This window comes from Equus caballus, chromosome 7 (genome assembly GCF_041296265.1).
Source record: "Equus caballus isolate H_3958 breed thoroughbred chromosome 7, TB-T2T, whole genome shotgun sequence".
Taxonomy (NCBI): domain Eukaryota; kingdom Metazoa; phylum Chordata; class Mammalia; order Perissodactyla; family Equidae; genus Equus; species Equus caballus.
The window spans coordinates 84,502,728-84,527,424 of NC_091690.1; the positions used below are offsets into that span (position 1 = coordinate 84,502,728).

Consider the following 24,697-nt stretch of genomic DNA (forward strand, 5'->3'; position numbering starts at 1 on the left):
GAGCAGTGCTAGGTCCGCACCCAGGATCTGAACCGGCGAAACCCTGGGCCACTGAAGCAGAGCGTGTGAACTTAACCACTCGGCCACAGGGCCGGCCCCTCGACATTTGTTTCTGTTACAGACAATCCATTGCTCCAACACGAATTTGGTTTACATTATGTAATGGCATCTCTTCCCCTCCTGGCTTTGGGTCATCTGGAAATGTGATGCAAATCCTCTGGGTTTTCATTCAGAGCACTGATAAAAGTCCTGAAGTCTGGGTCTTAGAGTGGGCCTCTGTCATCCTGGTGGTTAAAGTAGTGTGATATGAAGGTTTCGAAGTTCAATAAACCTGGTTTGAATTATGGCCCTGCCACCTACTGTGTGACCTTGGGCCAGCTGGTTAAACTCTGAGTTCCAGTTTCCTCCACTGTATCATGAGGATTAAGGGAGAAGGTGCAGGGAAAGCATTAAGCACATAGTAGATGCTGCACGAATGTTGATCCCCTCCACCTTTCCTTCAGGTCAACATAGATTCATTAATCAGCATCCTCAGGTTATGGTTCCTGAACCAGTTGTTCATCCATTAATTATAGTAGAATCCAGGCCTATATATCTTCATCTTGTCCCCAAATCTTGTCAAGTGCATTGCTAAAATCCCGCTTACACAGAGTCGTCTCCTCATGGAATCAGGGCAAAGATAGTAAACAGCAATAAGATTCCACCTGCATGTAAACTTAGGAAGAGTAGTAAACTACCAGTGAAGTTGGTTGGCTTTGAAAACAGTCAACATTCAGGCCACAAGCACTCTTGAGCATCTACTCTGCCTGGCAATGGGCTGGGGGTGGGTAAAGGTTTTACAGTGATTAAAACGCAGGGTCTGTATTCGTGACAATGCTAGAATTCTAGAGTCACAGGGGCTAGTCTGGGTCACAGAACTGAGTGAAGTGATTTAGTTCCACTTGTTCACTATCCGGTCAACAAACATTTATGTGCTACTTGCTAGACTCCAGGCTCTCGCCCCCACCCCCGCCCCAGCCCCCACCCCCGCCCCAGCCCCCACCCCCACCCCCACCCCCACTCCTCCATCCCACCAAAAACGAAAAAGGAGACACCGTCCTTGTACTCAGGGAGTTTAACACCTAGAAGGGTTGGGAGTTCTTTGTGCTAAAGGCCCTCTGCTGAGTGCTTCAGATGCAAAAATAAGACAGATTCTCTGCCCTCTCAGTATCCAAGCTGTATCTTGTTATGAAACATATATTTTCTGTAGCTATTTGTTTCCTTCTATCTCACTGCCTGGACAGCTGTTTGTGGTTTAGTCTGCGGCCGCTGGGAGGGTGTCTGTCACACAGTAGGTGGTCAAAACCCGGTCACTGGAAAGAAATGCAACGGACTCGCTCCGGGGTTGAGCTTTCTCTTTTGAGCGAGAACAGCAGTTCCAATGTGGACGCTTGGAGGTCAAGACGAAGGAAAGGAACGTAAGAACACTTGGATGGAAAAGCCTTCTAGAAATACTACGTATTCGTTCTCTCGTTTGGACTTTGGCAAACCAGAGTGTTTCAGGAAGGGTCTGGCACTCTGTGTTCCTAAAATTGGTTTCCTAGATGGAGTTGGAGGGAGGGGAGTGAGGAAATGCTGCTTTGAGTCAGGGCGCGCCGACTGAAGAAGGGGAAAGGAGGAGGGGTGACAGCGGTGAGCCAGACGCAAGCCAGGGACCCAGAGAAGAGGATCATCCCAGGCAACTGCAAGCAGCGCGGCGTCTGCACCCGCAGTGGCCACGGCGAGCGGGAGACCTGGGAGAAAGGGAGAGGGCAGAAGCGAGGAAACCCAGGGAAGGCGCGCGGATTGGTCCTCTCCTCGGGGCGTGCGCTTCTGTGCGCCAAGCGATTGGTGGCGGGAAAGTAGCAGGTAAACGACCCTCGCCGCCTCGCCATTGGTCAGCGGCCTCTCTAACAGCCACACAACTGGTCAGCAGGCCGCCGAGCCGCGCGCCGATTGGCCGGGGGCCACGGCCGAGACCGGCTCGGTTCGGGCGCGCCGATTGGCTGGCGGGAAGAGGCAGGTATCCGGGCTCCGCGGCTCCTCCATTGGTGGGCGGGGAAGGGGGGTTGGGCACAGCGATTGGTGGGCGGGGGGCCGGGCCTGGGCCGGCGGGGAGCGGATTGGTCGGAAAGTAGGTTAGTGGTGCGACATTTAGGGAAGGCAGAAAGTAGGTCAGGGACGGAGGTGCCTGTTTACCCGCGCCGGACTCACCGCCGCCGCCGCCGCGGGATCTGAGTGGGGGCGCGGGCGCGGGAGCTCCCGCCGAGCCACGGTGAGTGTCGGGCTGGCAGCGGCCGGCGGCGCGGCCCCGGGCACCCCGTCGGGGGCCGTTAGCACCCTGGCAGGCGCGGCGCCCCCGCCGCCGCCCCGGGCGCAGCCCGGCCGCCGGGGAACCCTGTCCGACGTGCCCGCTGCCGGCCTTAAAGGGCCCGTGCCCGCTCCCTGCCCCCACCCGGGCCGCGGGGAGGCTGCGCCCCTTAAAGGCGCCGCGCCTGTCCGCCCCCATCTTCCCTCGCGGGGGCTGGCGCTGCGAGGTAGGGCGGGCAGAGGTGCCACAGGCGCCCTTAAAGGGACCGGGAAAGTGTCCGGGGGAGCACCCACCTCCCCTCCGCGGGCATCGCTACCTGACCGGGGGGTGGGAGCAGCCAGCTGCCTCTTAAAGAGACAGCTCCGCCCTTTGGGAGCAATGGCCCGGCTGAGGGCGAGTCCTAGGATGTATCCCCGGGAGCTGCGGGGACCCCTGAGGGGACCATCCTTGACGGCTGCACCCCAAGGGCGTTGGGCGAGCAGTGCCGCTTCTGCCCTTCCTCCCCCTCTTCTCCACTTCCCTTTCGAGAGCCTGCGGGGCTGGGTGGGGGCGGGGAGGGCGTCTCCGTCGGGCTCGGGGAGTCCGAGCCTGCCCTCCCCTTCGGCCCTGTCGCGGAGGCTGGCGCTGCACCCGGGAATTCCCGGCCCGAAATGGGGCCGACCCCAGCCTGCGAACTTTCGTCCGGCCTGCGCCGTCCGGGTCCTGGGCAGCCCCGAGAGGATCCCCCGTGGGTCTGCGAGCAGGTGCCCGGCGGCGCGGGGCTGTCCTCCCCGCGCCCAGGTGCCGGTCCGCCGGCGGCCCCGGAGCCCGCGAGCCCCGCGGAGGGCGCAGCGAGGCCGGCTCCAGCACCGGGTTTGACAGATGTCGGAGAAGAAAAGGTTCCCGCTCGCGATTGCCGGCCGTTGGTTGACAGTCAGGAGAGCTCTGGTTTGCTCGGAGGACGAGGAGGAGTAGAGATTAATGCAGACCTTGTGGGGCGCGAGTCGGCCGCCCCGAGGGGTCGCGGGAGCGGGCTGCGGGGCGCACGCAGGGGCTGGAGGGCAGGCGCAGGCAAGGAGGGGCTGTTCTGGACGGTGGCATCTGTCGTCCAGTGTGTGCTGCCCGGTGGGGAACCAGGCTGACGCTCCTCACCCCGCATTCTCTACCCCCTTGTCCCTCCTTGGCCTCGGCCCCTTGCCGGTCACCTAGCGTCGTTTTGGCACTTTGGCTCTTTCGTTCCCTTCTCCCTGCTTCCATAGCTACCCCTCAGCAAGGAATTATGAGCCAAGTTTTATCACCCATCTTCCAGAAATAAGAGTCAGTGTTTGTGAAGAAGCATTTCTTGACTGTACCTGTATTTCCAGGATCTTCGTTTTTTTAAAATCCGTTAAAACTGTCCATTAGGTGTATCTCAGTTTCCACAACGCTTGCTTGTGTCATTTGTCCTTCTGACGTCTGCTGCTGTTCCCCCCTTAATCGATTTTTATATGACAACTATTACTTTAATTCTTCTGGTCCCATTGATATCAAGATCTGTCAATTTGGGTTGGTGGAGTTTTTAATTAATGTACTGGTTGAATCATGAGCTTAAAATAATCATTGCTGCTCCTGAGCGGTTTGGAATAATCTCATGCTCTCCGGGCTTGCAAGACTGAAAAATAAAATAAAATAAAACTGCTGTTAAATTTGGTTTCCATATCAATGAAACTCCAAAATATTTTTTAATACACAAAATTGAATCTTTCAATCCATGCTTTGTTACTGAGTTCACTTTATTGATGTCTTTAAAAACAGTTTTTTGAATATATTTAGAAGGCTTTAAAATTTCCTGGGTAGGATTTGAGTCTGCCTGCATCATCTGAAGCTGGAGCTGTAGAGGCATTTTGTTTTTGATTGTAGATGTGGCCAGAAAATAATAATAATAATGTTAAAACTGTAGTTAAATTTGTGCCTTATTCCAACCCCTAAAGTTTAAAGAGAAAGAGAGAGAGAGAAGCAGGTGTGGTGGAAGAGCACTAGCCCAAGAGTTTGAAGATCCTAGTTCTAGCCCAGACTTGGGCTTTTCTGGCTGTGCCACTTGGGGCAAGTTACTCAACCTTTCTGGATTCTCTTAACCTCAGGTGGAAAGTAAGGCAGTTGAACTAGGTGATCTCAAAGCTTCCCACTGCTCTGAAGTTCTGTGCATCTTTAAATATTTAATACATCTGAATTCAGGTTGGTATTTACCTGCTGGAACCTCCAGAACATCTGAGCTGAAGTCCTATTTTCATAGGAAACTTAAACAGATCAGCAGATGGTGTTTTAAAGAATCCATTTCAACTGATTTATAAAATGATGACGGCCCGGGAGTTGGTCTGCTTTTTGCAAAAGAGGTTTGCATACCTGCCGCAGGCAGGAAAAGGAAGTGGCCCTGCTTTCAGATGTACCCTCTGCACCAGCAGTGTGTGCACAATTTCTATACTAGACGACGGACAAGCACCGTAGAAAGACCTGGCCATGTTAACAAGACTGCCTAAGAGTGTATAAAAACTAAATGTTTACTATTTCTCTTTGGTATATGGGTTGCCTTCCTTCTGTGAGCTTTCTTCTGTTTGTGAGTCCATCATCAACTCTCACTGTGGTGAGAGAAAGTTGATACTAAAGAAGCAGTTTCCAGCCCTTACGATGTTACAGTTACAGGCAGAGATTTTTCCTAGCATCATGGTAGACACTGGCAGAGAAGTAAAAATCCTTTCCAGACTTCGAGATTTCACTAGCAGCCCAGAAACACAGGCATGTCGCCCTTCTCCACAGTCCTTTCTCTCCTCGTTGCCACTTTATCACAGTGCTCAGACTTAAAACACCCATCCTGGCTTTTCTCCTCCCTCTGTCTTCAAACAAGACCTGCTCTGACTTAAGCTCCCTCAGCATCTCTTCCTTCCTGCTCAGAGTGTACTGTCTCTTTCCCCCGTTGTCTCTTCCTCTCCTCTCATGTCAGAAAAAGCAAGTGGGTCTCTCCTCTGTTCCCTCTTCTTGTACTCTCACTCTGGGCAAGAGCCTGGACTCTGGGAGCAGAAGGACCTGGGGCCTGGGGTGTGGGCTGCGTGGTCTTGGACAAGCGTTTGGCTCCTCTGACCGTGGGCTCCTCCTCTGTGGTGTAGTGACAGTGCCTGCCTCATGGAGTCCGTGTGAGGATCAAGGGACATGATGCGTGGAAATGCCTGGCACACAGGAAGCCCTCCCTCTGTGCTTGCTGCCACTCCCGCCACTGCCAGGGTCCTGTCGCTGGAATATCCTTGGTGTTGTTTGCACTCAGCCTCCTCACCAACCCCAGAAAAGCCTTAGTCTTGATTTAGGAGAGCGAGGATGGAGGGGGAAGAAACAGACCTGGCGTGGGCCTGCTGTGCAGGAGGCAGCTGTCACGTGTGTGCTCTTGGTAGCCCTGAGTCTGGATGTCTCTCTCCCCTCTCCCTCCGGGCAGGCTCTCCTAGGGTTGTGAGCTTTCACTTCCTCCACCCTCTCGTCTGCTCCATCCTTAGCTCCTGTCCTCTGGCTTCTCTCTCTACCCTCCTTTGTATTTCTTCTCAAAGGTCTCCCAAAACTTTACGTCTTGAATTCCAGGGGCTTGTGCTTAGTCCAAAATGGTTGTTCTTGGCTGCTTTGTAGCCTTTACCCTGCCTGTCTTTGCCTCTTTCTTGAAATCTCCTCCTCTCTCAGCCTTTGGGTCATGATGCTTTCTTGGTTCTCTTCCTACACACCCTAAAAGTAGGTGTCTGTCCTGGCCTTTGTCTTCTCACTGTCCTCCTCGCCCGAGTCCCATTTCAAGTCCTGATCTGTCTCCTGCTTCAGCTGCTAGCAGGGCCTTTGTGCACATTCACAGCAGCCCGTAGCCAGCGTTCGTGGCCGTGGAGTTACAGGCTGCAAACTTCTTGCAAGGACGGTCTTCTCTCATCCTCATAACGCCCTGCTGCCTGTCGCCCTTCACCCCGACACTGTCCTGAGAGGCAGTTTGGTGGGTGGTTAAGAGCACAGACTTTGGAGCCAGCTTTCATGCCCTAACTGTTCCTTACCACCTTTGTGACTGGTGGTCACGTTGCTTTGCCCTTCATGGCTTGTGTCCTCATCTAGAAGACTGGGATCACTGTTGTCCTTACCTCAAAGAGTTGCGGTATGGATTAAATGAGTTAAAACGTGAAGAATGCGCGAAGCTATTCATGGCACACTGTAAACACCCAGTGAATGTTAGCTGCTCTTTCTTCCCTCTCCATATCCAGCCTGCCCATCCCCCGGGCCTTCCTCTGTGCACAGGGCTGTCCAGTCAAGCTGGAGGGCTGTCTGTTCCCTGGACCAGCCCTCGGCCAATTCCATGCCCCCACCTTCTCCTGTTCACATCTACTCTTCTTTAAGACCCGGCTCCAGTGCTTGGTTGTCCAGGAGCTGTTTCTGTTTTGTTGTCCTTCCTCCTAGCCCTGGCAGCAGTGCCCCCAGCCCTCGGGCTCGCCCTAATTCTCTGCAGTCCTGCTGTGTTCTGCATCATGGTGGGCCGTCTCAGGGAATATCTCGCCTGCCTGCTCAGACCAAGCACTTGGGGGGAGTTCCTCTTGGCTTCCTGGCATCGCAGGTACAGGGAGCCTTCAGGATATGCTTGTCCGACTCCAGTGAATGATCTGGAGGAGGGGAGATGGGATTGGTAGGTACTCAGGGACTAAGCAGGTGGAGGGAGGGGGGATAGGCCTGTGGAGAGGTGGGGGCCTGGGAAGGGGGTGGGCCAGGGGCACGAGTGGACGTGGCCGTGAGTCATTAGGTCTGCACGGAAGGAGGGTTTGAGCTGGGACCTCACGTCGGGAGATGAGATTGGATCAGCTTCAGTCATCGCTGCTTCAGGGGAACGCTGAGTGCTGGCATATGATGGGAAGTGATCTTTACGTCAGTACATGCTGTCCTTTTAAATAGTATAAGCTCATGTTTATCCAGCCTGGGGAAAGAAGGGGATGGATGGTCTGTCTAATTTAATATTCTGGTTAATACTCTACCCATTGGATTTTGTACATATGTCGAGTAAAACATTGACATGTATTTATGCCTGCAACTGCTGTCTGAAACGTGTGACCTGGGTGAATTAGTGAGCTGCTTTGAGTCCGATTTACCTCATTTGCAAAACAGGAATGACAATAATGATGATGGTAACAGCGGCTACCATTTACTGAGCACTCGCTATGTGCCAGCAAGTACATTCATCACCTTATGCTTATTAACTTGTTGAATCCTCATAACAACCCCATGAGGTCGGTGTGATGATTACCCTTATTTTAGGATAGAGGTGGTTTTGTAAACTGCCCAGGTCCCTCAGCCGGTGCGGGGTGGGGCAGGAGTGTGTGCCGGGGCTCGCCGGTCTGCTGTCTGACCACAGTAGTCAGTGCCTGCTGGGAGGAGCCACTGGATCAGATGCTCGGTGTGAAGTGCCCAGCACCTTGCCAGAGCCAAGTGGGCCTCAGTGACTGGTCCCCAGCCTTGTCATTGACGAACGCGGTGCACACCTGCTTTGAAGTGGGACTTAAGTCCTCTGCGGCGGGACCTGAGGGCTGCACGTTTGAGTATTACTCTAGGAGCAGTTACAAGGGCCGCTGAGCATTCTTCTCACATCCTGTGGTGCGTTTCTGTCTCTTGCTTCCTGCTGCCTCTCTGTGGCATTGCTCTCACCCTGGCCTCCTGTGGCTCAGCCAGCCCTTGCTCGGGCAGCTCCATGCAGGATGAACATCCGAACAGAACTGAGCACCTCCTGCCCCCATCGCAGCCATCTGCAGGGTCCTTCCTGGGGAGGAAACCTTTTCAAAAGTCTCTCACCTTCTTCCTCCTCTCCCCAGCTTTTTACCCCAAAGACAGATGTCCACAATATGTATATATATCTATTTTTTTTTAATGCCAGTTGTTCCCGAATACATTTAGATAGTAAGAGAAACATTGTTTTGTGTCAAGAACCTGTTACATAAAAATGTGTTATATAATGTTCAAATATATACTGCATAGTGAAATTAGATACCACTTTTTTTCCCCCGAAGAATAAAAAGATAAACACAGGCTACACTGTATATAATTAATCTCGGACTTGGAAGGCATGGAAAGAGGCGCTCTGCCCTCAGAACTATCGTTTTGAACCTCTGTTATTCTCTTTGATGCTCTGGGTGTAGGATGTATAGGAGGTTGACCTGAATCTGCCATGGAATGCTATTGTGAAATACTCTGGAAGTTGTCTTTTTTTAGGGGGAAAAGTACCTTGACGTCTTTCTCACTTATAGCTCTCTCCTGTCGAAGCAGAGAGAAGAAGCTCTTTCTGCCCCTCCTGGTTAGACCACCGGGGTCATCTTCTCATCAGTTTTCTGCCCTATCCTCTACTTCCTTCATTTCTTCCCACACAGTGGGGCCAACTTGGCCTTCCAAGAACGGCACTGTTGCCAGCGGCATATGGTTGACACCCCAGGTGCAGTCCCTCAGGCTCCCCAGAGTCTGACCCTGTTCCCCCTCGCCAGCCTTGCCCTCTCACCCCAGCGTCCATTCCTGGACCGAGCTGGGAGCCGGAGGTGGAGCTCTGCTTGTCCCTGTGCTGCCCTGCCCGGGCTCCCCCAGGCCATACTCTCTCCTGCTCTCTGTCTTTACCCAAGGCCCTCTCTTGACCTGAGAGGCATCTCTTTGCCTCAGCCTGCCTTGAATCTCACTTCTTTGCAAAGCCTCCTGTGATGACATTTGCCCCCTTTCTGCACTTCCAAGTACTCTCTCTTTTTTTTAACTTTTGATTGCCAACCATTCATTCAGAAGCATTGGTACTTCATAATTAGCAGATTATGATTAGCAAATTAGCAAAAAATGATATTGTGTTTCATCAGGATGGCCAGTTCTCTCATTTTTTAAATTGTTTCATGAATAATTATCTTGTCCTCACTTCCCACTCTCCAATTCTACTCGTTTACTCATTCAGTGAAGTTTATTGGGTGCCTGCCATGTGCACTGTTCTAGGCACACAAGATACAGCAGTGAACAAAACAGAGTCTCAGTGGGAGGAGGCTGACAATAACGATGAAACCTGGAAACTCCTGGTAGTGGTTGATGCTAGAAAAGCCATCACCTAGAGTAAAAGCACAGGATGATGAGTGGTGGGAAGGAGGTCACTGTACTTGGGTCCTCTGGGGAGGCCCCTCTGAAGAGGTGACATTTGAACTCAGCTGCAGGAAGATCCAGGAAAAAGTATCCCAGGAAGAGGAACAATCAGTGCAAAGGCCCTGAGGTTGGAAGTAGCTTGATTGTTTTTGAGGAAAGTGAAGGTCAGTGTAACTGGATCGTGAGTTCCTTGTGTACAGATTTCATCCTCCCTGTAACCCTCAGCCAGTACTAGAAAGGCCCTGTACATGCTTGCATACAGAATTGGAGTGTTTGCCTTTGGTTATGTATTGTATAAATAGCAGCCTGTTTCTGAGTACCCTGCTCAGAAGGCTTTTAATAAAATGTTATATTGCATATAAACAAATTAAGGGTTTGAAGGGTTTTCTCATAAATGTGCTCCAAGCATGTATCACCAACTATTACTGTTTTGATGATGTTCAGTGCAGAGCTTCAGACCTCAGAATTCTGTTTTACATGCACAAACATCTTAAAAACAGGTTTGTTCCAAAAGTTCATTTGTAAGGCAGTTGTTGGAAACGTGGGATAAATTTTTCTGTAGAAAAAAAAAATGAACTAAATGGTGGTTTAGTTCCCAGGTGAGCCCACAAAAGCAGTTTAGTGCTGACTGTAGCTGAAACCATGCTGTTGACTACTAAAGATTATCAGCGTTAATGGAGCCTTCTGCAGCTAGAACCCCCCATCTATACAACATTATAGGGCATTTACTATTAGCATTAAGGGGACCCACTTACCTTAGTCACATGTCCTACTGTTTTTCCAGTCTGTCAAAAAGTTATAAAAGGGATTCTTACCTTTGTGCCTTTAGGATTTAGCTGCATGTGTTATAAATGAGACAGTGGTGTGGAAAGTGGGGAACCCTGGCCTGGGAGATGGGAGAGGCCCCGTCTCCAGTTTTGGCCCAAGCAAGCTACTGACTTGCTGGGTAACTTTGAGTAAGTTCCCCTTATTGAACTTTGATATCTCAGGTCCTTCTTGGCTGTAAAATCCTGTTTTCTTACCATAACAGCAAAACATACATATATTTCATTGTTCAAACCTGCTCTCAAATGGCTACCTCCAATTTCTTTTGAAGAAGTCGATAACCCCAAAAAATGAGGAACTCAGGAAGTTCCCATGTGTCGTGCTCAATAGTTACACATTCAATGTGAACCTTGATTTTGATCTGCTATCTTTCTTGATGAGTTGAAAGAAATTTTGTCCTAGAACTTTTGGTCCAGATAAGATTCCTGTGTTCTTGGCCAACTTATCTTCCATATAATTATGTAAATTGGTTTTTCTTTTTAACTCTTAGGGATAAAAATGGTGACTATGGTTTGTTGCTTATGAAATATACTTGTAAGTGCCCTTAGGGAATGGAATGAGTTTGCAGGAAAGAGCAGAGCTGAAAGAGTGTGGGATCAAAAACAATTTTAAATGTTAAATGCAAAGCTATTTTCAGTATCCTGCTGGAAGAAAAAATTTTTTTAAGGCTTTAGACGTTAGAAGAGGTTTCTGCTCCAAAGGAGAAAAGAGCCTCGTGTTTTGCAGTAGTGAAAACTACCTGATCTTTTCACTACCACCCGTTTCTTCCTCCTTCCTCACCTCTGAGTTTTGTTTTTGGCATCATGAGCCACATTTGCCTTTTGAGAGGTTTGATGTTTAAATGGCGCGAGTCACAGAGCTCAGCTGGGACTTAGGGTGTTGGGGACTTGGACTTCGGTGACTTAGGGTGTAGGGTGCTCTGTTGTGAACTTCCCCAGTAGATTCTAGGGGAGGGAAGCCTCACTGGGTGTGACAGAGCACTTCCAGCACTGCCTCTGGTCCATTGTGAATGGTATGTTCCGTTTTTTTCTCTTTTCCTTACTTGAAGGCATGGCAAGGAGCTGGTTTCTCTGTGGGTTTCACTCTGGAGCTAGAGGGTGGCATTAAACCTGGCCTTCCTCCTTAGGTGCTAAGATATGAGCAGGAATTTTGTCTTTTTGTTTTCTCCTGTAGCCCCAGGAACTATGACAGTGTCCGCACAGAGTAGTCACTCAATAAATATTTGTTGAACGAGTGAATTCAGCTTAGGAAAACCTCAATTTTCCTTCCCTGACAGTCTGAGCTTGGTCTTGCAAGGTACTTTGGAGCTTAGGCGACCATTCCCTTCTGCTGTCTCTGTTTGTCTTACTCCTCAGGTTGGCCAGATACCAGATCTTTTATTGATGATCAAGACTTAATTGGCCGTGGTTGTCACTGCCCGCCGGTGTTCATCTTTATGTTATCTTTAATTGACTCCAAAGTACAGCTGATCAATAGCTGAGCAACATCAACTCAAAGAAAACTTGTTTCGTATTTCTTTGGGCATAGTACTACACATTTATTTGTTCAGTCAACAGATATCTGAAGGGCCATATACCATGCACCATGCTAAAGCCAGAGGAAGAGCAGAAATAGCTGTTGTGGCCAAGGAGCCTGTAGTTTCTTCTACTGGTAGAAGATAATCCAAGGTCATATATAATGCCAGTAAAGTGATCTAGACTGTCTTTGAGTGGTGCAGGGATTCAGAGATCAGAGAGATTTTTGTGAGTTGTCATGCTAGCGAGGAGGCTTTGTGGAAGAGGTCAGCTTTCATCTAGACCTTTAGGGATGGGTAGGATTTAGACTCACAGACAGGGGTAGCATAGGTATTTCCAGGGAGTGGGTGGGTGGGAACATTGCGCAATTAAAAGCACGGAGGTAGGAATGGCCAGTTTGTATTCAGGGACATAGACTTGCCTAGAAAGGAGAGTTCCTAAATAATGGTGGGAATTTAAGTTTGGAAAATCATTCAAGGCCTAAATCTGAAACATGTCATTTCAGATGATAATTGCTAATATAGAAAGAGGTCCTATGATGTTATTAGCATTTCGCATGTATTATCTTGTTTAATTTCTCTGAAACCCCATGTGGTAGGTACTATTATTCGTGTCATTTTAGAAATGAGGAAATTGAGGCACAGAGTCATCCAGTAACCTGCCTTAGGTCACATAGCTAATAGGTGGTGGATCCAGGCTCAAAAACCAGGCTCTGGAGGCTCCTGACCAGTGGACTCTCTTGTCCCTCACTGTCCTCTAGAGGCAGGATTTGGGCTTGATTGGGGGTTTTCCAGTCATGATCTGGAAATGGACAAGTTTCTGTTTAGCCCACTTCTTCATTTTGTAGATGAAGAAACTCAGCGAGGTTAAGTGGCAAGCCAGTATACCCAGTGAGGTAGAGACGGTAGGCAGTGGAAAACCACTGAATTTGTTTTATTATGATTATGATTTTAGTGATGTGCAGTGCTTTTCCCTAAACCATTGGTCCGGTGTAGATGTTCCAGCTACATTGGAATAAAGAGGGCCTAACTGCAGGAGAGCTCTGAGAGGAGCTGCTGGCGGAATCCAGACAGAGGGTGAAAGGAGCCAGGACTGGGAATTAATTGTCAATTATGTTAACAGCACGGCTGTTTTCAGTCACCCTTTAGATTTCTAGAGTACGGGGACATCTGCCTGTGTGAGTGGCTTTCAAGTATGTGAATCTACACTGCGCTGTGACCGAGGTACCTTGGTTAATGAATTCTCCAGAAGCAAAGCACCATTATGGAAGTTGGATGTTTAAAAACAAATACCCACATTTTCTGGAAAAAGCACAGGATTGGGAGCCAGATAACCTGCCTTCTAGGCTGCTTCTGCTACTTGAGCCACCAGATAGCCTAAGCCAAATCACTTACTGTCTCAAAGTATGGCTGATACCTTAACTGTGGAACAGGTACAATAATCCTTGTCCAGCCTCTTAGCGTGTGGTCTGATGCTAGAGTGAGATAAGGGAAGAACAAGGGTTTTGAAAGCTGTAAAGTTGCTCCTTGGTGGTAGAGAGCAGTGTCCTGGCTTTAGTAATGAAGGTGTACTGGTCTTACAGGGATAGCCTGGATCGCTCAGAAGGAAGTTTCCTGCCTCAGGGCAGGTTTAGGGATGTGGCGCTGTCCACCACTTGGGTGCTGACGGGCCTCATGTTGCTGGGTAGGGCCATATTTTAAAGATGATGATATATTTCACCTTCAGAGATGGGGAGCCACAGCCTGGGCAGAGATGGAAGGTTAGGCACAGATATCCAAGTTAATCTGTTCTCCTCTGCACACACCTCTCAGGATAGTGATGGGCAGCTGTGAACTGGAAAAACAAGTGTCAGAATCCAGCCAGCTGACCACTTGGGCATTATGTATGTATCACCTATCCTGAGGCATTAGGCAGACATCCAGAAGAACCTTGATTAGCCTGGGAGACTAATGTGTGAGCCAGCATGCTGTCCAGGTAATTCTTGGTTACAAAACCTGTAGCAGAGTCTTGATATAAAGGCCTGGAGATCCGCCAAATCTTAATTTTTGTTAGTATTGCATGATGGATTTATTATTATTATTATTATCATTTATAGCAGTACCTAACCTTTGAGTATTTACCATCTGCCAAGAACTGTGCTAAGTGTTTATATGCCTTTTCCCATTTAATCCTCACAGTAGTCCTGTGGGCTGGGCACTGTCGGTCCCACTTTCTAGTTAGGGAAACTGAGATGCAGAGGTGCCTCAGATGATGCACAGAGAGTGGAAAAGCTGTGATTCAGACTCAGGACAGTCTCCCTGAAGAGCCTGTTGTCTTAACTGCTGCAGTCTTGTTCCTCGCTTTTCCTGGGCCCTGAAATGCTTCCTGTCTCTGGTTTTGAGGTTCGTAACAGCACAGTGGGTCTTTGGAAGGCATTTTTGGTTGACAGACATGTCACCACACAATGGCTGCAGGTCATTGCAGCTCTCCCCTCTTCAGAGCCCACGTCTGACATCTAGCAGCTCTCACTGGCTGCTGTGTGGCTCATGAGCAAATGGATGCCAACGATGAACGCAGCTAATTGACCAACTCTTGCCAACTAACGCACGTGGGGGAATTTTAAAGAGAGAAAAAGAGGACAGCAAAAGAAATTGCTCAGGGTCGGTGTTACAAAAAGTGGCTGGGTAGCTTGTGGTCTGCTGAGTTTTCGTGTTGATGCTCCTCAAAATCTCTCCGCAAAAGCCTTTCCCAATGTCATGATCCTGATAACACCATTTACCTCTCTCATGTGACTTAGAAAGTGCTTTTTACATGCATTGTCTCATTGAGTCTTCCCCATAATCCTGTGAGAAGAGATGTCATAAAGACCCTTTTTGCTGCCTGGGAAATACCTAGAGAGTTTAAGCTACTGTCCAGAATCCCAAAGCTGGTCAGTGGCAGAGCCAGGACTTCAACCCTACTTTTCTGACTTTACCTTCTATTCTCTTCCAAGTTCTTCTTTGCTTTCTCTATTGAAGTTGTTCTTGAATGTTCTGATTTACTGTGTTTAGAACTCAGCAAGAATTATTAAAGTGAAGTATTTTGTATACACATTGTTAGCGAATCAGAATTACTGAATTGGAAGAAATAAAAGGTCACATGATTAGTTCTTGTGTTGGGTTGAGTTGATTTGCACCCACTTTGTATGGTACAGAATATACATATATCTTTTGTGGTATATTACTGGGCCAACAGTCCTTCTAGCTTTAAAAGTCCCAAGGCTTTAATAGATGATGAAACATGGAGTTTATATAATTTCTTTAAAAAGTTGTCCATTGAGTTCTTGGTTAAGAACACAAGCTCCTATTATCACATTGTTTCCATGGAGAGATTCACCTTAGCTGGTATCATTTTGTCTCTTGGTGTGTTTTCTAGGAATGGAGTGAGCTGCTGTAGGAGAGGACTGGCCGTGCTTCTCACTTAGCACTCTCTCCGCTCCTGTTACTGCAGGAGGCTGATTTGCTTTTCTGGACCTTCTCAGTTTGTCCTGTGACCGGAACATAAATCATCTTTGAGATCCTAGTAATTGCATTTTTTTAAAAAGTTTTCCATGAAATAAACCTGAATGGAACAATTTTGTACATAAATTTGAACACCCCCTTTAAAGTGTTTAATTGGTGGCGAGGGGCTTTGCTTGGAGAAGGTAGAACTGGTCTCACTCACGAGCTTCTTACATGAGGTGGGACAAAAAGCAAGTTCCTGTATGAGAGAGATCCACAGGCACAATGGCTGGAACCAGGTGAAAGCTGGCTTCTCTCTTATGTAGAGTCTAGAGTCGGTGGTGGTCCAGGGCTCCTGTCTTCAACATGTGGCTTCCTCTTGGTGGTTGAAGGTGGAAACCACTTTTTACCATCTCCCAGGGGAAAGGATCAGGGGGCGCGCACGCAGTCATTTTAAGGGCAAGACCTGAAAGTAATACTTTTTTTACCCCAGTGGCCAGAACTTAGTCATGTGGCTACATTTAGCTGCAAAGGAAGCTGGGAAATATCTTTAATTGTGAGGTCATGAGTTCAGCAAAATCTCTGTTTTTAATGGTGGAGAGGAGATCAAACGTTGGGGGAAGTTTGCAGTCTGCTGCATCATGGTGCCAGTGGGAGGAAGTAAACAGAGTTTGAAGTTGGTGCCAGGATAGCTGGGAAGACATCAGAGTCCAGGGTCAGAATCTAGGCAGGCACACAGAAATCAGGGCGTATGCAGCCATCTAGAGGTCAGGGCAGCTCATTGCTCAGAAACCAGGTAGCCAGGTAGAACCCAGGTGCTGGAGGGAGTATGAATAATCCAGAAGACTTCAGTCGGCAGTAAGAGAAGTTCATCAATGTGAGCGGCACAGTGGAAAGAGCACTGGACTAAGAGTCAGAAGACCTAGCTGTGGGTCCAGACTTCCACTTCATAACCTGGGGCAAAGTGCTTGAGTGAACGTGTGCCTTTATCCTCCAGGCTATGGGAACAGTGGTGATGGTCTTTCCTGGCTCCCAGTCTGAGTGTGAGGATAGCAGATAGGGAGGCGCTCTGTGAACTACAGCTCCATGGAAATGTGTATAGCCTCTGTTATTCACCTTTGTGTCCCCAGCACCCAGCCCGATGCCTGGCGTGGGCATATTTGTTGAATGAAGTGTGAAATATTATGAGAAATGAAAAAGATGCACTGTGCTAAGGAGGTCTTGATCCTGGACAGTCTTCTCTACTAGGCAGAAAGGTTCTTCTGCTCTCCAGTGGCTGACATGTCAAACCAGATACCCCACCAGGAGGCGGGCAGACATCGTGGCAGTTCCCAACCAGGGATCACGTGACACATAATATGTCCTTCTCAAGGCCATTTTATTACTCCATTGTTTAGGTGACAGAATACAACAAAACTGGAGATAGGGCTTTCATTTGGATGTCTTGGTCCATGAATGTGAACTAATCATTCTTAAGTGATTTCGTCCACCTGCAGATTGGAAGGTGAAACCTTCCCAAGGCCACCAAGACTTGATTTCTTGCTTCAAAATAATAAGATGCAGTTATAAAATTCTTCTGTTGATTTGAAAGAAATATATGACTTGTTCAAAACAATAAATATTTATTGAAAATATAATATAGGTAAGAGGATACAAAGATGAGCTTAATGTTTCTATGTTATTGGCCGTTTCTATCCCAGCAATAGTGATTTTTTTTTTTCTTTTGCTGGGGAAGTGGGGGCTCAGTGGAATAATTAGGTTTTTTTTTTTAACTTCATGAAGGGTTTCTTTTATTCATTTTGTTATTTATTTATTCACTAAGGGAGAGCTTCTTTCTTGGAACTCTGTGGAGCATTTTTAAATGGATTTTACTGGGAAAAGGCAGGAATTGAAATTATATTCACAGCGTGTTCTTGACTGTTAAAATCTCATGCATAGAAGGAGGGAAATCCACCAGAATGTTAACAGTAGTTCTCATCTCGTGGAATTAGAGGTGATTTTTATTCTCATCTTCTCTGTGGTTTCCTATTTTTCAACAATGAACATGTATTACGTTTATAATCATAAAAGGCTGGCTAAAAATTAGTTCCACAAATGAATACTCTCCAGCCAATTCAAAAATCTTTGTTTTTGGCAACCAGGCCTAGGCTATAACCCTCATGTTAACTCCAACCTATCCACATTATTTTCTGTTGGAGGCATTAAGGAACTTGTTATAAAGGGGCTATTTTCCTTCTGGAAATCAACATAGAAAGTTAAGGGTTTATAATGTGTTAGGAGAGATGTCCTGAGTAACTCTCCTCCTGGAACTCGACCAGCCTTTATTACAGTCACTTTAGGAAATGAATTTTGCAGGTTTCCCGCACACTGTGACTGCTTTTTCCTTTATCCTATACTCCTGTGTCCCTCAGGTACCCGAGATTCTACTGTCCTGGGATTGGGTGACCCTGTCCTTTGTTCTCTCAGGCCCCTTCCATTTCTAGTGTCCTCACTTCACATCCCCTCTATCTGTTCATGACTTCTAGATTTGCTTGTAGCTTCTTCCCACCAACACCTTTATAGACTGAAGAGAGCTAATTATTGTCCTTCTCCCTGTAGCAGCTTCCGCTTGCTCCTTGTCATTGCTCAGGTGAGAGGCCTGAGCAGTGCTCCTGGGATGCGCTGAAGAGGAGGGGTCGGGACCGCAGGGAAGGGGTGGGGGCGCGGAGCTGGCTGAGAACCTTGGGGAAGGCACTGGGCCATCCATCCAGCACTTGGCCCACACACCTGGCAGGGCAGGCTCAGGCACGGCTCTTGGAGATGACTGCTTAGTGTTTGAAGCCAGGCAGTCCCTGAGCCATGCATTCCTCTGTTGAGATCCTGCAATATGGCCGCCACTGTTCTAGGTGCTGGCTGGGGGCACAGTGATGAGCAAGGCAGACCTGGCCTCTGCTCTCATGGAGCTTTCATTCTAGCAGGAGAGAGAAATGATTCACAGAGAAATACATGAAGAAGATAGTTACAGAGTATAAGAATGTATAAGTTACCCAGAGCTGGGTACGCATGTCCGTTTGTAGTGGAGCAGGTGGGCCAGAGTTGGCGTGATTCCAAGGCCTGGCTCCTTCTATGTCCCCAGTACTTTCTGTGGGAGAGGGATGAAATCAAGGAGACCTCTTGGTAAAGCTGAGCTGCTTCTTGCTTTTAGTCAGCCTGGGGCCTGCAGGTGGAGCAAGCAAAGGCTGAGGGCATGAGCTGGGGCTGGCTCTCTTGGTCACCCCACTCCTCTGGACTGCCTCGGGTACATGTCCATCCTTTCTGAAGACAAATGAGCCAGTTTGTGCATAGGGGTCCGGGTTTATGCATGCTGCAGCTCTGCCTGAAGGCAAGTTTGTATTTTCTCCCTTATTTTCAGCTTTTAATGAGGAGCAGCCTCTCAGGGTCCCTCCAGTGGGATATTGGGCTGTTACTGTCAGGAAACTAGTTTTAATTAACTCCTCCCTGCCTCCCATCACCCAGCCATCCCTAATCCTTTTCCTGGTGGCTCAGAGTCTGGCCTTTGCATGTCTTTAGAATATTTTACTGTGCTGTTGCCCTTTCTGAAACTCCTCCTGAGCAGCTCTCACAGGATCTTTCCGCATGGCTGTCTGCTTGGCTTTTGACTGCACAGAAAAAGCTCGAAGCTGAGCAAATGTTAGCAATTTCCCTGAGCGTCCTTGTTGAGTCTTCTTTTATGTGACACTTCTGCTGTCAGATCTGGGACGTTCATCCTGCTCTCTGTGTCCCCTCTTTCTGAAAACCAGGACCCCCACGCCGGTGAAGACCCAGCGCCCTTCCTCCTACAGGCGTTATGACTGCCTTTCTGACCCCCTCCCACCTTCCTGTTCAAAGAGTGCAGCCTTTGAGGCTTGCCTCGAGCCGTCTGATGCGGCGCGGAAGACCCCGAGTCGTCTGCCTCCTGAAGGGTCTGGGACGCGCTTGGCTTCCAGAGCTCCCCGGCTCCCCTCCTGCCCATGCCGGTCATTCATGCAGCCATCGGTTAACACTCCTACCAGGGCGTCCTGGGGAGGCTCTGTGTTACTAAATTCAGTTTTCTTGGGTGGGTGGGTGGCAGTGGGGGGGAGCTTGTTACTATTCTCATTCTTTGGGCGTTGTTACCATTCCTTTAAAAATCTGTCTGCATACCTGCATGTGTGTGTCTGCATGTTGATGGATCTGCCTGTGAGGGCCTGCCTTTAAACCCCGGCAGTGGTAGTGATCCTTTGGGAAATAGATCCTTTCATTCCAAATATTTGCGGGCTCAAATTTGTGTAGTTTGGTTTCAGCCTTAGTTTCATAGTTTTTCCAAATTTCTGAAATAACTTTGGAGTCCACTGTATTCAGCATCCAGAAAAGAGTACAGTCCTTGGCTCCACCTGTCAAACTCACAGACTGGTGAGGAGAGCCCCTCGTGGCCCGCCTGGCACCCGTGGCACTGTGGGCGTGAAGCAGCTGACACGCCATTCCCCCCAGAGCGTTGTAGGAAGCCTGGGGACTTGGAGAGCCGAGGCTCCAGTGTGGGGTGCGCTTGGTACAGGTGATATAGCCTGGGTTATCTGCTGACCTCCTTTCACTTGGCCCCAACGTGGTAAAATACTTCCAGTTTGCTCTGGAGTCAGCAATTTTATTTTTAAAAAGTTTATTCCAGAAGTTGCCCCTAGGAGGTCCTAATGGCTGCCCTCTTGCCCCCTGCATTTCTGCTGGTTAATGCGGTGGCCTGGCCACACCTGGCCAGCGGGCACCTCTGCACCCCTGCACCCCTTGGTGTGGGGTCACCTCCCTCTGTTAAGGAGGGAAGGAAGAAATGGTCCTTTCCCCTGTTTTGAGACGGGACAAGCTGGATGAGGGAGTCATCCATCCATTCAATATGTTGAGAGCGAGAAAATCTCTGATTTATGTTTTTAAGGGTTCTTCTGGCTGCCCGTGCCCTGAAGTGGGGAGGACAAGTGTGGAGCGGGAGGACTGGTTGGGATGTGGGTGTTCTGGTCCGGGGAGCCGTGCTGGCTTAGACACTGCAGGTGGGTGTCCGTGGGAGAGTGGGCAAGGCACAGACAGGCCTCCACTGGCTGCCCTTGCCCTTGCCATTGCCCCAGGCTCTAGCGCCCCTGGACCAGGAACCTGCACTTCTGCAAGGATGACAGGCTCTGCCAACCTCCTATGGCATGGCTGATGCTGTTGACTCCACCTGGAATGTTCTCATCCCCTGCTTCCCAGTTGTGGCAGTCTGCCACTGCCTAACCAAGTGACCTTGGGCAAGTTACCAAATCTCTCTTGAGCCTCAGTCTCTTCATCTGTGAAAGAGTGATCACTGACCTGCCTCATGGGATTGCAAGTATCCTATGACATAGAACGTGTGGAGTGTGATGATTGCAGTAGCCTCCGGAGCGGTCTCCTGCTTCCGACCTTGCCCCACTGCGGTGTGCTCTCTGCCCAGCCATCCTGGGAAGAGGGGTCAGATCAGGTCATGCCTGTGGCTAGAAGTCTCTCCACAAGTAGCTTCCTGTCTCACTCAGAGGAAAAGCCAAACTCTTAGCATGGTCCACAAGGCTTCCCAGTACTTCTCTGACCTCATCTCCCACCCCAGGGCCTGGTGTGTGGTTGAGCAGGCTGGGTACTGCATAGCCCACTGACTGTCGTCCATGTCAGTTGCGCCTCCCTAAGTTATGTAGTGCACAACCTGTGCGGCTGTCCATGCTGATCCTGCCTGCCCCTCTCTCACTGCACTCCAACCCCATCGGAATCCTTGCTGTTCTTCAAACCTGCCAGTCATGCTTCCTGTTCAAGCTCTCTCCACTGACTGCCCCCTCCCCACTTCCCCCAGATCTCTGTGTGGCTTGTTCACTCAACTTTTTCAGGGCTTTTTTCAAATGTCACCGTGTTTAAGTTTGCACCACCCAGCCCACTGCCCCCTGGTGTTTCCTATTTCTCTTTTCTACTTTACTTTTCCTCTTAGCACTTATCACCATCGAACGTAGTACACATTTTACTTGTCGGTTTGGTTTATTGTCTGTCTTTTCTCAATAGGATGTCAGCTGGGAGGGCAGAGACCATTTGTTTTGCTTATTTCTCTATCCCCAGTGCCCGAAACAGTGCCTGACACAGGGTAGGGGCTCAATAATGAATGAGTCAGTGCATTTGTGAGAAAGGCAGCTGAATGTGTGGTACCATGCTTAGCACACAGTAAGCACCCGGTAAGTGCTGGCTGCCAGTATTTTTATTGGTGGTGCTGGTTACCCTTCAGGGCCCAGCTCAGATCTGGCTGTCTCTGAGCCCTTCTCCAGCCCCTCCTCGGGCTGAATTGATCACGGCCGCCTCTGCTCCTTGCACTCTTCTCTCTGTGTGACATTTCTCATGCTGCATTCATGGGGTGGGACTCATCTCACTCTTTTCCCTGTTTGAGTCCAAATTCCTGTGAGGCCAAGACTGGCTTGTTCAGATTTTTGTCTTCAGTGCCCTGTGCCTGCCGGTCAGCACGTAGTAGGAGCCCAGAAGTGCTCCCTGTGGGCGGCATGGCAGGTGGGAAGAATCCCGAATCTGTCAGGACCCTTCCCAGCAGTCCTGGCTCCAGGATTAGTGCTAACGTTTGCACCCACTCCCGCAGGGGGTCAAGGGAGAGTTTGACAACCAGTTAAGTGATGGAATCTCTAATGTTCTATTTAGAGCAAGTTTGGGGAAGAAGAGGGCCTCCTGTGCATAGTCCTTTGGATGACAACATCTGGGTGACCTGCTTGTTCCACAGGTGCGAGCCTCGCCCTGTGGCTGCTCAGGCCCCAGGGGGTTGGGGCCCTTCAGTGGAAACAGTGTGAGCAACACCGTGTGTTTGGAGGAGGCCTGTGGATGCACGAAAGCTTGAGCTGGCTCTTAGGGGACTTGGGGTCGGGGAGGAGAGCAGGGCTTCTGCAGGGGGCATAAGGAACAGGAGAGCAGCCCCTGGAGCATCTGGGGAGGCAGGTGAGTGCCTTGGGAGGCATGATTATTAGGTGGTGTGGGCCATACGAAGGGGGACCTTAAATGCCAGAGCAGTGTGTTTGGCCTCTTGTATTTAGCAGGAGGGGTCCAGATTGGGGGTTCTGATGGAGTGGGGGTAGGAATCAAGGGGGCAGGGGATGTGAGGAGGAGCTCTCGAGTCATTTTTTTCCTGTCCAGAGATGGAGTTGTCTTGTGGGACCCACAGGTGGCACAGCAGTGCCAGAAGCCCTGCCATTAGGGACCAGCATTGGCCCCCACAGGGCAGCAGAACTTCAGCTGGACCGACAAAGTGCAGGGGCCCGAGGAGTTAGAGGCAGGGCTTTGGCATGGACTGGGGTGCGGGAGGGGGTCTTTCTCTTTGGAGGCAACTGTTGGTGTCCTGGCATCACTGGGATTTTCCTGCCCTGCTCTGGTTGGCATCACCTATTCATAAGCCGCTGTTTCTCTGGCATCGGTTGTGTCCCTACACTTTGTGCAGGGCCTGTCGGTCTGACTCCTCAGTCAGTCTTGCACCAGGTTGTTCTACAGAAAAGCTTTAAACCCAGAGACACACAAACTCAGACTCAAGTGTCAGCTCGGCCCGTAACTCTCGGTGTGCGCTTGGCCACGGTGATCGTTCCCTTCGGGGTTCACTCTCTTTATCTGCCAGGTGAGCAGCAGACAGGCTAACTCTCTGGGTTCTAGGCTGGAGCCCCTTAAAGCTCTCCTGCCCTGGGTCGGGATAAGCCTTGGAGGCTTGGGCGGGGCTGAACCTCCAGGTGGGAGCCGGGTGGCCACACTATGGAAAGGGCAATAGGAGTGTCTTAGGGGTTTGAAAATTGTTTTCCCATCCAGGGATTGAGTCATTCTACAAACTAGGAAGGGTTCTTCTCCCATTCCCCTTGCCTGCTTTGGGATGGAATTTCTGCAACGACCTTGGCTTTGTGGAGTCTTTCCCGTCTCCCATTCTGCACTCCTAAGCAGGCCCCTGCCCATGCCCAGTGTTCTCATTCCCCTATGGCTACCGCATCCTCTCTGGCCCCATTTACAGAGATTTCTGCCTAGCTTTCCCCTAATGTTCATTGCATCTGACTTCCAACTCTGGGCCTAATTTGCCCAGCTGAGCAACCGCAGTGTGGCGTGAACACATCTCCCTACACATTTGCCTCCCCTTTATTCTTATGGTTATATCCTCAGCCTTTTTCCATGTGGCTCCCTGGTTTCCATCATGCTCATTTAAGATGGCTGCATAATATTCTATCAAGGGAATGTCTTCAATAAGCCATGAGCTTGTTACGGGGCGTTTAGATTGCCTCTAATTTTTGCTCTTTCAGCTAATGCCGCATGAAGCCATCTTTGTGCGTTACAGAATCATTTCATTAGGTTGGCATTTATCTAGCTAATGGCAACGGCCCAAGATTAGATAGAGAATCAGAATTTCTTTTTTCAAGAGGAATGCTGTGAGGATTTATTAAAATTTTACTTTAAATGCCAGGAACGTCCTTGTCGTGTTTTCCATGAATGAAGAAGCAGGCAATGGTAATGTGAAATTAGATGTAAGTGGAAGGCTGCGTGTTTACCAGTAAGACGTGACTTGTCTGTTTCTAAGTGTGGAGGTGAGCCAGCACATTCTCTTAAGGAGTAATCTACCTGCTCAAATTGAGGAAATCTATATTCCTCTATCTTTGACACTTTGATTAAAACAATAACAAAATAAACTGATCCCTTCGTAAGGGTGTTTTTAAGACGTGCCCTGAAACAAGGAAAAGTAAATAGGATTTCTGAGAAAAAACATGTCTCCCTCAGCCCGAGTGAGCCTGTCAGGAAGTGCTCTTAGCAGGGGAAGCAGGTTGCAAATTTGCTGAAAGGATTTGGCGTTTTCTTGGCTATTAGGAAATGACTAGAATGAAACTGACAAACACACCGGCTTGGTCCCCAGTCCTCTTTTGAGCCTGAAATCTGTGTGGGCTTCGGGGTGACGGGAAGGCTTCCTCTGTCCTGCTGATCTGTTGTTGTGGTTTTGGTCTCTGGTTAATTATTATGGAGACCCAGGCTTTAGGCTTTTGCATTTCAACTTAATCCAGCAAGTGTTTACTGAGTCTTTACAGTGTATAAGGTTGCAGGGAATGAAAATTGGGGGAGAAAAAACCCAAATTTATCCTTGTTTCTGATGAGCTCATGACTGGAAAGTGGGATGGATAAAACAAGTCTAAAACTGTTTATTTTTCAAGGGAGCTTAAGGAGAGGGCTTTGGGAGAAGTCAGCCCCACCCTGGTAGAAAGGAAGCAATTGCATCTCCTTGGGGGACTGGGGTGGATATCTGGAAAGGTGTTATGGAGTGCTTGCTTTGGTCAACACCGTGAAGCACAGGCTGAGATGGAGGCTGGACATTCCAAGCAAAGGTAGGAGGCATGACTAGAGGAAATGGAGGTGCGAGGACATGGGCAATGTTTGGGGTTTAACTGAAGCAGAGGGTGCCCGTAATAGTGTCGTAGATA

The 24,697-nt window shown here is 49.2% G+C and overlaps 1 protein-coding gene across 47 annotated transcripts in view; it reads left to right on the plus strand.

The window, feature by feature from the left end:
* The first annotated feature begins 2,029 nt into the window (after positions 1 to 2,029).
* The window catches only part of ARNTL (aryl hydrocarbon receptor nuclear translocator like), a 103,518-nt gene continuing 80,850 nt past the window's right edge, over positions 2,030 to 24,697 (plus strand). For 21 of the 47 annotated variants that reach the window (XR_011440275.1, XM_070272019.1, XM_070272024.1 and 18 more), the window contains exon 1: positions 2,156 to 2,293. The gene's annotated coding sequence lies outside the window, so the exon portion shown is untranslated. Of the gene's footprint in view, positions 2,294 to 24,697 lie in introns of all 47 variants that reach the window. The other 26 variants (XR_011440273.1, XR_011440274.1, XR_011440276.1 and 23 more) reach the window with 14 other exon arrangements.